We start from the raw sequence: 13,300 nt of genomic DNA, 5'->3' as shown, positions 1-13,300 counted from the left end.
ATTTCAAGGGGAAAAAAACAGCGAAAATTAGCGAACGAGTGCACGTGAGGTGTTGTCAGGTGATAATTAGCCAATTCCAGGTGTATGGCACTCTCACTTACCTGATTTCTTTCTTGCATATATTATTTGGTATAAGAATACGACATAGGGCTTATTTCAATGGATGAAATCAGTGAAAAATTCCAGGGAAGATTTACTTAGCGTAGCATGGCCGGGCAGGCGAGAGGATAGGGTAATGGAGGGGGGGTAGGGAGGGGAGTCAAGAACAGGGAGAAATGGCTAAATTGTCAACAATGGATGGGAGTACAGATGAGATTAGGAGTGCTGACTAGTGTTGGACATTGTCAGTACTGATAGATGATACAAGCCCCCACTTGAAAGCCCGGGTGAATTCAAAATAACACAGAATCACAAAAGCGACGCCCCGCGGTATGATCCCTTGCTCCCAAGCGTCACGAAAGTGACGCCCCGCGGTTAAGGGGTTAAGGTCATCCTCTGTAGCCAATCCAAAGATGTTCCCAAGAACTGCGCCACCCAGGTCGAACAAACCGCGCTTTTGGCGAGTACGGGTGATGTTGTTCCTGTCGCTCAGTACCTCCGTTCCATAAGATGGGAGATCTTGGATCATGACGAGCATAGTTGACTTGGCCTGTTCTAGTTTCCATTTCGCTAACTTTACCATTTCATTCACTTCCTTGGTGTTATGTGCTTGTGAAACGTAATTTCCTATCATGAAGTCCAGGGTTCGCATCGGCGTCGCAAGTCTGTCTAGATAAGTAGGTAAGTCATACAAGTAATCTAGACTTATTTCAGTACTCATGACGTCCTTAACGATTGTAGTCGTGGCCGTTGGAGCTATGAGGCATCCTTGTCGTACTATGTGTTTGGGGTCTAACTGCGCATATCCTCTTGCTATGTAGAGGAGAATCCATAGCATAAATCCCTTCATCATAACCTACTGAAAAAAAAAATCTATTAATTTTCTATAATGCTGTGGTCGATGATAGTGATGATGTGCGTTACGGTTGATTGTTATTTCATTTATAGAAGGAGTTTAAATCGATATTTAATTCTCGTAAATGATGTACTGTAGATTTGATTGGAACAGTTGCACCTATGTTCGATTGTTTGGTATATGACCTTAATTTCTTTTTGTAATCATTGTTGTGTTCTTGCTTGGTTTCTTGAGGTACGTTCGCCTGTTCGGTTGTATCCGAGGCTGAATAATTATGTGATAATTCCCTTGAAACTTGTTTTAAATGGTCAATATGAACTTGTTTCTCCTCGCCACTTGAAAGTGACTTAATTAAAACTTTGTTTGCTTTAATGTTAATTACTCTGTATGGGCCCTCAAATTTTGGGGATAATTCATTGTCTCTCGTATGAATGACACCGTAAACAATGTCTCCTAAGCTGATAGGTGAATCTTTTGCCTTCTTGTTAAATGCCTCCGTCATTTCTTCCTTGGACATCGTTAATTGTTTTTTTACTCTTTTGTGAATGTCCTGGAATTCACGTAAACGGAGTTTAGAGTAATCATCGTAATTGTATATAGGCATGCTGTCACCTTCTAGGAGCTCATATGGTAATTTTTTATCTGTGCCATATATAATGAAATGTGGTGTGTCACCGATGGATTTATTTATAGACCCATTAATTGAGGCCTCTACTCTGGAAATCCAATCATCCCAGCTTGCATAATTTTCACTGAGAATGTGTCGTAGCACATCTAATACCTTTTTATTTTGTCTCTCTACCAACCCATTCGATGCTGGGTGATAGGCCAAAACGTTAACCTTTTTGATGTTGTATTGTTTACATATTTCTTGTAAGATCTCAGAATTAAATTCTCCTCCATTATCACTTATTAATACCTTTGGGGTAGTAAAGCGACATATTACATTATCTGTTATTGCCTTTGCTACTGTCTCTGCTGTCTTATCTTTAATTGGAGCTAAAATGACATAACGGGAAAAATGATCCGTTGCTACGAATAAGTATAGGTTATTATTGTATGATAATGGCATCTTGAGTAAATCAACAGCGACAACGTCCCATGGTTGATGTGGTACAGGGTAATTACCCATCGGTGCAGGTGTGATTGGGTATCCTTTGTGTTTCGCACATGATTCGCATCTGTCTATATGATTGTTTATATCTTTTCGTAATGAAGGCCAGTAATATAATAGCTGGGCTTGGTTGAATGTCTTATCCTTTCCAGGATGTCCTGCATGTGGGCTGTCGTGTATCAATCGTAATACTTGGGGTATCATGTCATTAGGTACTACCAACTGGTTAGTATTTCTTTGGCGTTTTGGTTGTTTAGAGTTAATTTTGTATAATGTATTATTGACCATTGTGAATTGTTCAAGTGGGACATGCAGTTTGGGTAATTGTATGTCATCTCCACTTTCTAACTTGTATATTACTTTAGACCATATTGGGTCAAGTCTTTGTGCCTTTGCGATATCCTCGTGGTTTGGGATATTTCCTTTGAGATCTAAAGCCGCGACCTGAATTGTGTTCGGGTTCCTAGATAATGCGTCAGCTACTATGTTCATTTTACCTTGTATATAATGAATTTGTACATTGTAGTTTTCAACTGTACATTTCCATCTTGCTCTCCTCCCAGAAAGGAGTTTTTCTTTAAACATACCCACCAGTGGTTTATGGTCGGTGAATAAGTGGATTTCGTAACCATATACCAAATCTCGAAACTTTTGTAATGCAAAAACCACTGCAAGTGCCTCTAAGTCTGTAGTGCAATAATTTTTCTCCGCACCTCTTGTTTGTCTGCTGGCAAATGCAATTGGTTGATTCTTTCCTCTTTTATCTTCCTGCATCAGTACAGCCCCTAATCCTTTAACTGATGCGTCTGTACAAATAAGAAATGATTTTGTGTAATCCGGATATGCTAAACAAGGTGCATTTGTTAGTTTAATTTTTAGATTGTTAAATGCCCTTTTTTGTTCTTCTTCCCATTGGAATACAGCATCTTTTTTGAGTAGTTGGAGTAGAGGAAAGGCTATATGAGAGAACTGTGGCACGAATGACCTATAGTACCCAGCCAGACCTAAAAATTGTCTAACTTCGTCAGTCGTAGTGGGTTCAGGAAAATCTCTCACTGCCTGTATTTTGTCATCAGTGGTATGAATACCATCAGAACTTAATTTGTGGCCCAAGAAATTTATTTCCTTAAAGCAAAATTTGCATTTAGAAAGTTTAATTTTTAATCCAGCATCACTAAGCTTTTGTAAGAGTAAGTCTAATTTCCTGAGATGATCCTTAATATTCTTCGTTGCGATTATAATATCGTCAAGATAAACAAATATTCCTTGTCCTAAAATTCCGGACAATACGTAATTCATAAGATGCTGGAATGTGCCTGGGGCTGTCCTCAGTCCCATTGGCATTCTTGTATATTGATAATGGCCTCTGTTTGTTGAAAAGGCAGTGTATTTACGTGACTCCTTAGATACCGGAATCTGATAGTAGCCGTTTAGGAGATCGATGGTCGAGAATATATTATTCTCAGGACCAATATTCTGTAGAACATCGCTTAGCAATGGCATGGGAAATCTGTCTGGGATTGTGTGATTATTTGGTTTACGGTAATCTACTACCGCACGCATTTCTCCATTTCGTTTGGGCACGAAGAATAGGGGGGCATTCCACGGGGAAACTGAAGGCTCAATGATTCCAAGTTTTAACATTTCATCGACATACTGATTTGCAAGTGTACGTTGGGAGTGTGGTATGCGGTAAGCTGGTACGAAAATTGGTGGTGTTTGTGGGTGCACATTAATCATGTGATTAATCAAGTTAGTACACCCTAATTTTTCTCCGGGCAATGCTACGGTGTCCCTGTGTGTTTCCAGCAGGGTTAACAAATCATTTTCTTCATCAAATTCACCTGAGTGAATTAAATTCTCTTTTATTCTTTCTCTATCCGTAGATTTTATCTCACTTGTTACTCCAGCTATAACTATTTCCTTCACAGGGGCGGGACATTTTTCAATATTAACTATGCAAGTTCCCTTTTTCAACTGAACTTCCCCATTCATGTGATTAATTATGAATATTTGAGTTTGCCCTTCGTCGTTCGTATGACATAATGCGTTTTCTACTGACAATCCCTTTACTTTACATAATTCTTCTAAGACAAGAACAGTACTATTCCGTAATTTGCTCTTTATGGTAACCTTCATGTATGAATTAGGTGGTATAACTAAATCATTAGTGAGATGGGCTGGAAAAATTGATAAATCAGTACTGTTATCTGGGTCACTAATTCTGGAGGATGGGGTTGGTGGTGGGAGTGGATCTATACACTCATCTGTTTGTGTATGTTTGTTTAAGCATTTAATATTACCAATTTTTTTTGGCTCTCTTCTACCAATCGGTGAGGGCTCTGAAGTTATTTCCTCTATGAATTCATTATCAAAGTCTATTCCATTCATTTGTGGGAGTATAGTTATGTTCTCAGCTCTCATGGATCTTAAGCCCAGTAACATATGAGCTTTAATTGCTAAGTTTTCAACGATATAGAAAAATGCAGAGAATGGTCTTGTAGTTTCTGTGAAACTGAGATTTAATCTTATCATACCTTTCACTGTAATCTCTTGTCCATCTACTGTTTATAAATCTAAATCAGCTTCATCCAGAAAGGTTACTTTCTTTTTATTTTTAAGAATTCTATTTAGTTCTTCATGTGTTATTAAGTTCACTGGAGAGCCTGTATCTAAAAATAAGGAAACGTTTTGATCCTCACATACAGCTGGTATCAAGATACACTCATTTCCCAACATGCCTCCTATGTGAAGTTTAGCCTTGTTCTTCTTTACGTTTGTTCGTTTTTTGTCACGACTTGGTCTTCCCCCGATTTGAACATAGACACAATTTTTTCTACTGTTTTGCAATCACTAGTCCAGTGCCCTTGGTATCTATGATGCCTACAGTAAGGACCAAATCCTTGTGTCTTTTGTTTGTCCTCTTTTGCCTTGATAAAGCATTCATACCTTGTGTGTCCTGGTTTTGCACAATAATGACATAGAATGGACCTATCCCTTGACTGTGACCTACGAGGTGATTTCCCATAAGAAGTGTTGTTTATGGTGCGAGACCTGCTCGGACTGCGCGAAAACTTATGAAACTGCCTGTAGGAAGGCGTCTGGGAACGAGGCCTAGGCGTTTTTGTTTGTTTGGCCTGCCTGATTTCTGGTCGCGATCGATTTTGTTCTCTGTTTGGGGTCGGTGTAGATGTTTTCACAGCTAATACTGTCTCAGGTACCCTGATTCTACCAGAATGTGCATGTGTGTCGACCACACCTGCTTTACTGCACTGCATCTCTACCTCGTTCATTAAGTCTAGCAAGCACATTCCTGGGGTGTACGCGATCGTCTTGGCGATCTTAAGGGTCCTATCAGGTAATTTACACAAGGCAGCTACATAACCAGTGATGTCCACGACGAGGTCTGGGGACATCTTTCCATCATCTGTTATCCAATTAGAATTCTCCAATGTAGCTAATAAAGTTCTCTTGATTGTGGAGACATCAGCAGTTATTTCACTGAGCACATGGTTTGTAGTGTGCTCCCTTACAAGATCTACAATTTTATGTAATTCTGGAATTATACCTGGCAAGAAGTTCATACCTCCAGAAAATTTCTTCAGAAATTCAGTTTTAAATTCATCATATGTCCTAGCACGATGGAGCTTATCTGAGCGCAATAAATTGCTTGCTGGACATCTTTCCTGGCTTATGTAAGATGAAAAAATAGCAATTTTCTCTTGTTCATCTAGTATGTGGCGCTTGATGAACATTTGTTCGCACTGACTGACTAATGAAATGACATCAATGCGATCTTTGTCTGTGCCAGAGAATTTTTGGGCAGTTTTATCCTCGTGATACACAAACACGTGAGGTGTGGTTGTTAGATCCGCGGTATTTGTTTCTTGATCCATTTTTACTGTTTGCCCTGTTAATTCAACTTGGACGTGTTTATCGTTGTGTGAGGGAATGGTGGAATATGTACGACCGGACCGGTGAACCCTGTTAAGTGTATTGGCATACGTGTGCAAGGCAGCGGCAAAGTCCGCACTTCCTACGTCAGAGGTGGTTTCCCACTCATCATCTGAAACTGCCGTATTTGTTTCTCGATATTTAGTGTGTGGTGAGGTTTGTACAAGGGGTGGGCTGCCTTGAGGCTCTCTTAATTGTGAGTCTGATGTTGTGGCAAATTGTGTGTCATCTGTTATTAACGTGGGTGGTGGCGAAAATATTCCTGTCATTAAGATATGGTGTTACGAAATACGCCTCTTGTTTATTTATGTCCTAGCAAAATAGATGAGTAAATAAGTTGAATATAGCTAATTTTAGCACTGAGAAGAAATGAGTAAGTATAATTTTACCCACTTGATACAGATCGTAGAGGTGTGTCGATACAAAAGTCGATCTCGGAAGAAAAATACAGGTTTGATTGAAGATCTCTTGATAATTCTAGTGGTGTGTTGATGGACGATATTACTCAGGAAATTCCATGGCCTGGTGCTTGTGGTGGTTAACGGCTGTCCCAGGCAAACCTCAGCATAGAACGTCGAATTTCCAACTTAACTGTGAAAATAAATGAGTATGAGTAGGAGCTATGTGAATAATGAGTACTGAGAAGTGGGTGAGAAGTGCCTGGTGTCAGTCACACGTTGCTTGGCATGGCAGACTCGCGTTGTGATGTCATCTCAGCACATGGTGACGTCGGCTTCCCACACTGGTAGCTGTGGTGAGTGAATGAGTAGCGATGAGTAACTTGAGTGAAGACGGGTGAGTAAGATGAGTTGTGAATATGGACTTGGTGTTTTGCTGCATGTCTTGACCTCTGCGTCAGCGATAGCGGGAGAGAGTGGTGGTGGCTTGTGTGCTTGTTGCTTTGGTCTTTCCTCTTCTTTACTTGCTTTGTTTTATATTCTTCTTGTTGCTGCTTGAAGTTACGTGAAGATTATAGAGTTGTTTTGTAGACTTGTAGGCTATTTGCATTGTAGGCTGTATTTTGTAGGGATTCACTGTAGAACTGAAGCTAATCTTGTAGAGCCTCGCCTGCTTTGTAGAAATTTGCTTTTGATTCGGAGACGATGTCCGTAGATTCGCTGCTACCAAATGTCATAAAAGACTTTGTGGTTCCTTTGTGGTTGAGTTATATATATATTAGACTTGTGGACGAGCGGTTTTTATATCTTGGAGTAGCTTGTAGTAGATAATCTTCTTTCCCATTTGTCATGTAGTGACAGGAGAGGTAAAGAATAGTATGGGACTATTTTTATTTGTCTTGGAAATATTAACAAGTTCTCTCACACAGAGCGGAGTATAGAGTCCAGTCCCACTAGCTATCTCTCTGTCTCGCTCTCTCTGTCTCTCTCTCTCAAGTTGCCAAGCCCTTCTCCCTGCGACCTGCCTCTTGTATGGCTTGTCTCCTTCTGAGCTCTCTTTCCTAAATTCTGGTGGAACAGGAGACGTATCACGTGTGTTCCTTGTGGATGGAAAGTTTAAGAAACCTGTGTGTGAGTATGTGTGTATGTGTGTGTATGGTCATTAGGGCTTTGTTCACGGGACTGCTGACAATTAATTGCATCATCTCCTTACTGGCCACTGTCGTCAGCTTTCCTCAGTGTAATTTGCAAGCTCATTTCCTATTCCCAGGCTCGCATAGAGCTGTCTATCTATCTATTTATCTATCTATCTATTATGATTTGTAACTATAATACATTACTATTACCCTTTTCCATTTACAATACTCACTGGTAACCACAATTTCCAATAACATGGTGTTGTGCAGCTTACTATAGTGCCCCTGTTAACTGGGTGGTGAGACACAGACGTGATATCCATCAAGAAACCAAAGCTCCACACTCTTCCTCACGCCACACTTTGACGAAGCGCTGTCAGCCGCAAAGAAACGTTAGTTCATTGCATGAGACAGCCTGGCTGGGATTATTGTTTGCCGCTGGCTGATGGGTCTGCGCCGTAAGACTGACAGGGGATTCCTCAACAACAGCAGAGGCATACATTCATGTTAGGAGAGGCTTTGCAAACAACACAGATTCACTTCAAAGCCATGGCTGGCTCTGGTGTGTATGTACACAACAATATTGCTAACCCTCGTGTTCCTGAACTTGAATCCTTTGAATTCTCTTCACTCTGCCCTCGGCTGTTCTGTCACTCTCTGACTAAATACAGTACAGTACATGCACTGTTTACTTGTCCCTTGATTTGATCGACTGGCCATGGATTATGCCTTCACTATTTTACGTCTAAGATGGAAAACATTCTACCAATTTCTCCTTTCTCTGAAATCTCCACTCTAGCTTATTTCAGTGTTGACCATCACATCAGGCTCTTCTCTTTATTCAGTGGTCCATCTGGTGAACAAATGTAAATCTTTTTTTATCCATAATGAACTACAGCGGTTTGTACAACACTACTAATATCTCCGACCGCTTGAAGACAGCTTCAGCATACTGTACCTGACCTCATTTTTGTCACTAATCCTTCTGCTTACACTGTAAATATTTACTCACAGTTTGGGTCCTCTGATAACAACTTTTGCACCTTAGTCGATCCTGTTGCTCCAGTAAGGCCCTGGACCCTCACGAAGTTGTGATTGTGGCACTTTGGAGCTTTTGATGGGGAGACCCTCATGCAGTACTTTGATATTCTCTGGAAAGACTATTGTTTTCATGGCCGAGAGCCATCTGAGTGTGCTTCGCGCATTACGGAGGTTATTCTCTCAGGTATGGAAGCATATGTTCCATTTTTTTTTTTTCCTGTGACTAATGAGAAAAAAATAATAATCATACTTGTTCTAATGCCGTACACAAGGGGAAGGCCTACAAAAAGTATCAGAGCCACCTCATCCCTGAATCTCATCTCTGTTATATCTGTGCCTACAACCCATGCTCAGTTTGTTCTCCGCTCTGCTATGAATAATTTCATTCATACTAAATTCTCTGAACTCTACGACTCCAATTTTTTCTGCTCCTTTTGGTAGCTTTCAAAAAATCTTTTTCACCCTCCTCATTTCTACCCTGATGGTCCTGCAGCTGGTCATTCTACTGAAAAAGTAGAACTCTTTGCCAGACTTTCACCTTCAATTACACCATAGACATATACTGTGCTGTTCCTCCATCATTTGTCCCCTCTGACTTCTTCACGACTGACAAAAGTTTCTTTAAAATTTCTTCACTTGATACACTTTCTGCCCTTTTTGGCCTCGGTATTAACTAGGCATATGGGGTAATCTCACGTCTGTGCCACTCCGGATTAATGGAGTGGGTTGGCGTCAAGAACGGCCTCCGGCCGTAAAACCTGTCAAAACGAGGAGGGTTCAGAGGAAGATGGCAAGGCGACCTCATACCTCACCTATCCTAAGACCTTCTTGAGCCGCAGGCCCATTCGGAAGAAGTAGTGTGGTCTTCCAAAGATAAGGATGAGTGCAGAGGAGGTCAGCCGGACCATCTCATTTCTCACCTCTCTAGAGACCCTTTTAAGTCAGCCCCAGCCAAAAGGATGATGGTGGCTCTTTGGGGATAGAGAGGCTGCTCGTGGAATGCTGCCTGAATAGTGAGCAGCTTTTGTATCGCTGCAGCTAAGTGGACGGCCCTAAAAGCAGAAGGCAGACTTAAAGCACTCCTCCAACACCTGGCTGGGCCCAACTCGGTGCTGAACCAGATAAATGGGGAAGGTTGGTGACAAGGTTATCTGGCCATAAAAACCAGCAAAAACTGCAGGACAGAGCCATATGGCAAAGATTCGCCAAAAACACTGACCCCCATATAGAAGTTGGAAAAGATGGACAATCGAAAGAGAAGAAAAACTAAATAAATACAAAATTATTGCTCTAAGACTGATTGGCTTTAGAGCTATAGCTAGGCCAAATATATTGGATGTTGATGGGTTTTGAACTGAAAAGTAGATGATCAGAATATAATCTACTTTTCAGCGAAGTCTTGATCCCTTTATTATCTTGATCCCTTTATTGAGCTTTATACTATGTTTTTCACTGGACTCATTTTTCTTAGTTCGCTGTATGTAATGGCATAATTTTGGAGTTCATATACATTTTTCTTTATATCAGATTTGTTCATCCATGTATGCATAAAAGAGAAAGTTTGTCTTTCTGTTTGCCTCCTATTGAAATCGTGGGGGATGCATATAGAGCTGGCTAAACTGCGCTAACGTCTGTAAATCCTTTCAACAAATTTAAATGTGCACATTACAGTGACCCCCTCAAGAGCAAGAGTTGAACTACCGGTAATTAGAAATAATCAAGTCAACATGGTAGAACTAATTACCATAGTTTTTACATCTAAATCTACATCAGTACTAGTTACAATGGGTCAGATGGGTGGATGGATTTGTGGGATGGATAGGACAGGTAGGGTGGGTAGGTAGTGGTGAAATAAATCCATGGAAATATTAGATCCTGGGGAAAGCTGGGGGTATAATGGGACACTCCGGATCTTCTCCCACATGTGGAGTAAACACCCAGGATCCTGGGCTATGATGGTATACATGACCATAGAGTTTTACCAGGGCAGTGCCAGGTACCCCTGATAGTAACTTGTAAATCAAAACTCTTTTCAGCTGTAGCTATAAGCAGACTCATCTTTATTTTTCCCAAGGCCTGCACAAAAATTGTTGGAGTAGAGTTGTTAGGGTTCTTGAAAAGTGCACCATATATAACACCAAGGATCATTTCACTGTCTTTACTCGACTGCCCTTCCATCAAGAATAGGGATCTCAGCACTTGCACTGAGTTTTTCTTCCTTCCATATGAAGATATTACACCATAACCAAAAGTACAGAGAGCATCATGATCTAATTCCTAGGATTAACGAATTATGATAGCATCAGGGCTCATATATTAGTTTTAATAACTGTTTTAGATTTTTCTATGCTTTTGTTTCACATAATGACATTCACTGGTATTCAGTTGATAACAATGTGATACATTAATTGTTGATTTTCTGCTGTAGGTAGGTTTTTAATACACAGATGCTTGATGTCCTAAGTTTTAAACTTGTTCTTTGTTTCTTTGGTCTTCTCTAGGGATCTTCTCAGGGTGAGCTTGTCGTATTCATCACAGGGTTAGGCATCCACACTGACAAACGGTAGTGAAGGAAGATAAACTCTGACGAATTGGGAAGATCCTATGCTGGGGATGGAAAAACATCGGGTGAACACAGCGAAATGATCCATGGTGTAATAGATGGGCACTTTTCAGGGATTTCAGCAAAGTTTATGAAGGCCTCGGAACTAAAAAAAGATGATGCTGAATATAACTACAGCTGATATGAGTAATGCCGTAGAAGTTATAAATAAATATGATTGGCTTTCTGTATATAAACATGTAATAGGCGTGGCACACTGAAAGTGTGGAACGTGATTGAGTGAGCAAGCAAGTCAGGCAGTGCTGAATATTGTCTCATGTGGCTCATCATCTTCCTCTGATTTCCTGACCTGAAAATACTAAAAAGAACTTATTAGATTACACCAAAAATATTCCTTCACACTTCCTAAAACCAGCTCTCTCAGTAACCGTAGGAAAATACTGCTGTGCTACTCACGCAACCTTAGACCGTTACTTCTTGCACACCCGGCTGTTACGCTAATCTGCCTTATAAAAATCGTTTAACACCAAAAATATTCCCTCGCACTTCCTAAAAACCCATCGTCTCAGCAATTGCCGCTGCACTACTCACGCAACCTTAAACCTTTATTTCTTGTGCAGCCGGCTGTTATGCTAACTCCTTTATAAAAAATTGTTTCCTCGATTTACGGAAATACTATTGGGAACTACGGGTTCTCCATGAAATGAAAATGATTGAGGATTTTTATGCGATTTCCAAATTGGTGTCTATCTTTCTTGTAACTTCAAAATTGGCTAAGATATCCAAAAAAGTTCGCTACTGTACTACAGAGTTTTCCTGCCGACCCCTGCCCCCATTTTTTGTTGATGCGATAAATCTTTTGCTCGGGTATGTATGTCAGAGATCCAAACTGTGACTAAATTTGGTGCTCTCGCCCACTTCGCTTGCTCGAACAACTAGAGCTGAAAAGAGCAGCATCCTAAAAATTATGAACAACTGTGATTTTTTAAACAAATGTGAGCTCCCACAAAATATGAATACATACCATAAACTGAAAAATTTTCCTACGGAATGAAAAATCCACAAAGGAATGAAGAACCTGTTGAAAAGAAGGGAAGATCTGATGAAGCAATTTTCAGTGCAAATCCCATCAGCACCCGATATATATATGGCCTAACCAAAACCCTCAAAGAAAACTAGCCCCTCAGGCCACTCATTAGTTCTTTAAGATTTGTACTATTGTTATGCCGGTAAGATTAGATTTGTGGTTTATATCTGGAGCTGTGAGGAACATTCTAGATATTAAGAGTTGTGCAATAGGTTTAGGTGAGTGGTTTATATTTGGAGATGCAAAGAATATTGTACAAGTGTTGAGATGTCTGTTTGATTTTCTTTCACTCTTACCTTAGGAATTGGTTCATGTTACTGTGTATAGTTATTTCATGTGCATTACTGCATGAGAGAAAGTGAACTCTCTACTAGGCTCCATAATATTGTATGCTATTCTGGTGGTAAAACTGTGGGCATTTCATGGTATCATCTCACCTACGAGTTAGTTATTTCTCAGCAGACAGTCAGAAGGAGTGTCAGTCAATTAGTCTGTGGCGGACAGACAGTGAGAGAGTTAGTGAGCAAGAGTCAGATAGTGGGAGTTAGTCAGTGACGGATGGCGTTGTATCTCAGAGAGTCAGTGAGTGACAGTCTGTCAGTCAGTAAATGGACGGTGAGTGAAGCAGTGTGTAAGAGAATGGCACGGTGTTTGCTAGTGTATTTGAGCTCTATCAAAAAGGAACAAGTGAATGAAGTATTGCCAGCAATACAAAATCCCCTTCCGGATGATAACCATACATAGGTACTGTGTATACAGTGTGGGTATGAAAGCAATTCGTATGTACTGTGTTTAAAATATGGGTATGTAAAGACCTTGACCTTGGGTGTAGATGGCTAGTTATTGTGCGCAACACACCGTCATCGTATGGGGAACAATTGTATGAAGTTATATCTAAATCTGTCGATGCATGTGAAAGTTATAGAACGGACACAAATGTAGATATGGCTGTTAAGTATGACAGCACTCGACCTCGTTTGAGCCCCACGTGTGACTTTGACCTTGGGAGTAGATGGCTGGTTGTTGAGCGTGACACACCGTCATGGTATGGG

Source organism: Coenobita brevimanus, chromosome 113 (genome assembly GCF_032717465.1).
Source record: "Coenobita brevimanus isolate Jiangsu-jjx chromosome 113, ASM3271746v2, whole genome shotgun sequence".
Classification (NCBI taxonomy): domain Eukaryota; kingdom Metazoa; phylum Arthropoda; class Malacostraca; order Decapoda; family Coenobitidae; genus Coenobita; species Coenobita brevimanus.
The sequence above is the reverse complement of the archived record's forward strand: the minus strand, read 5'-3'. Positions refer to the sequence as shown.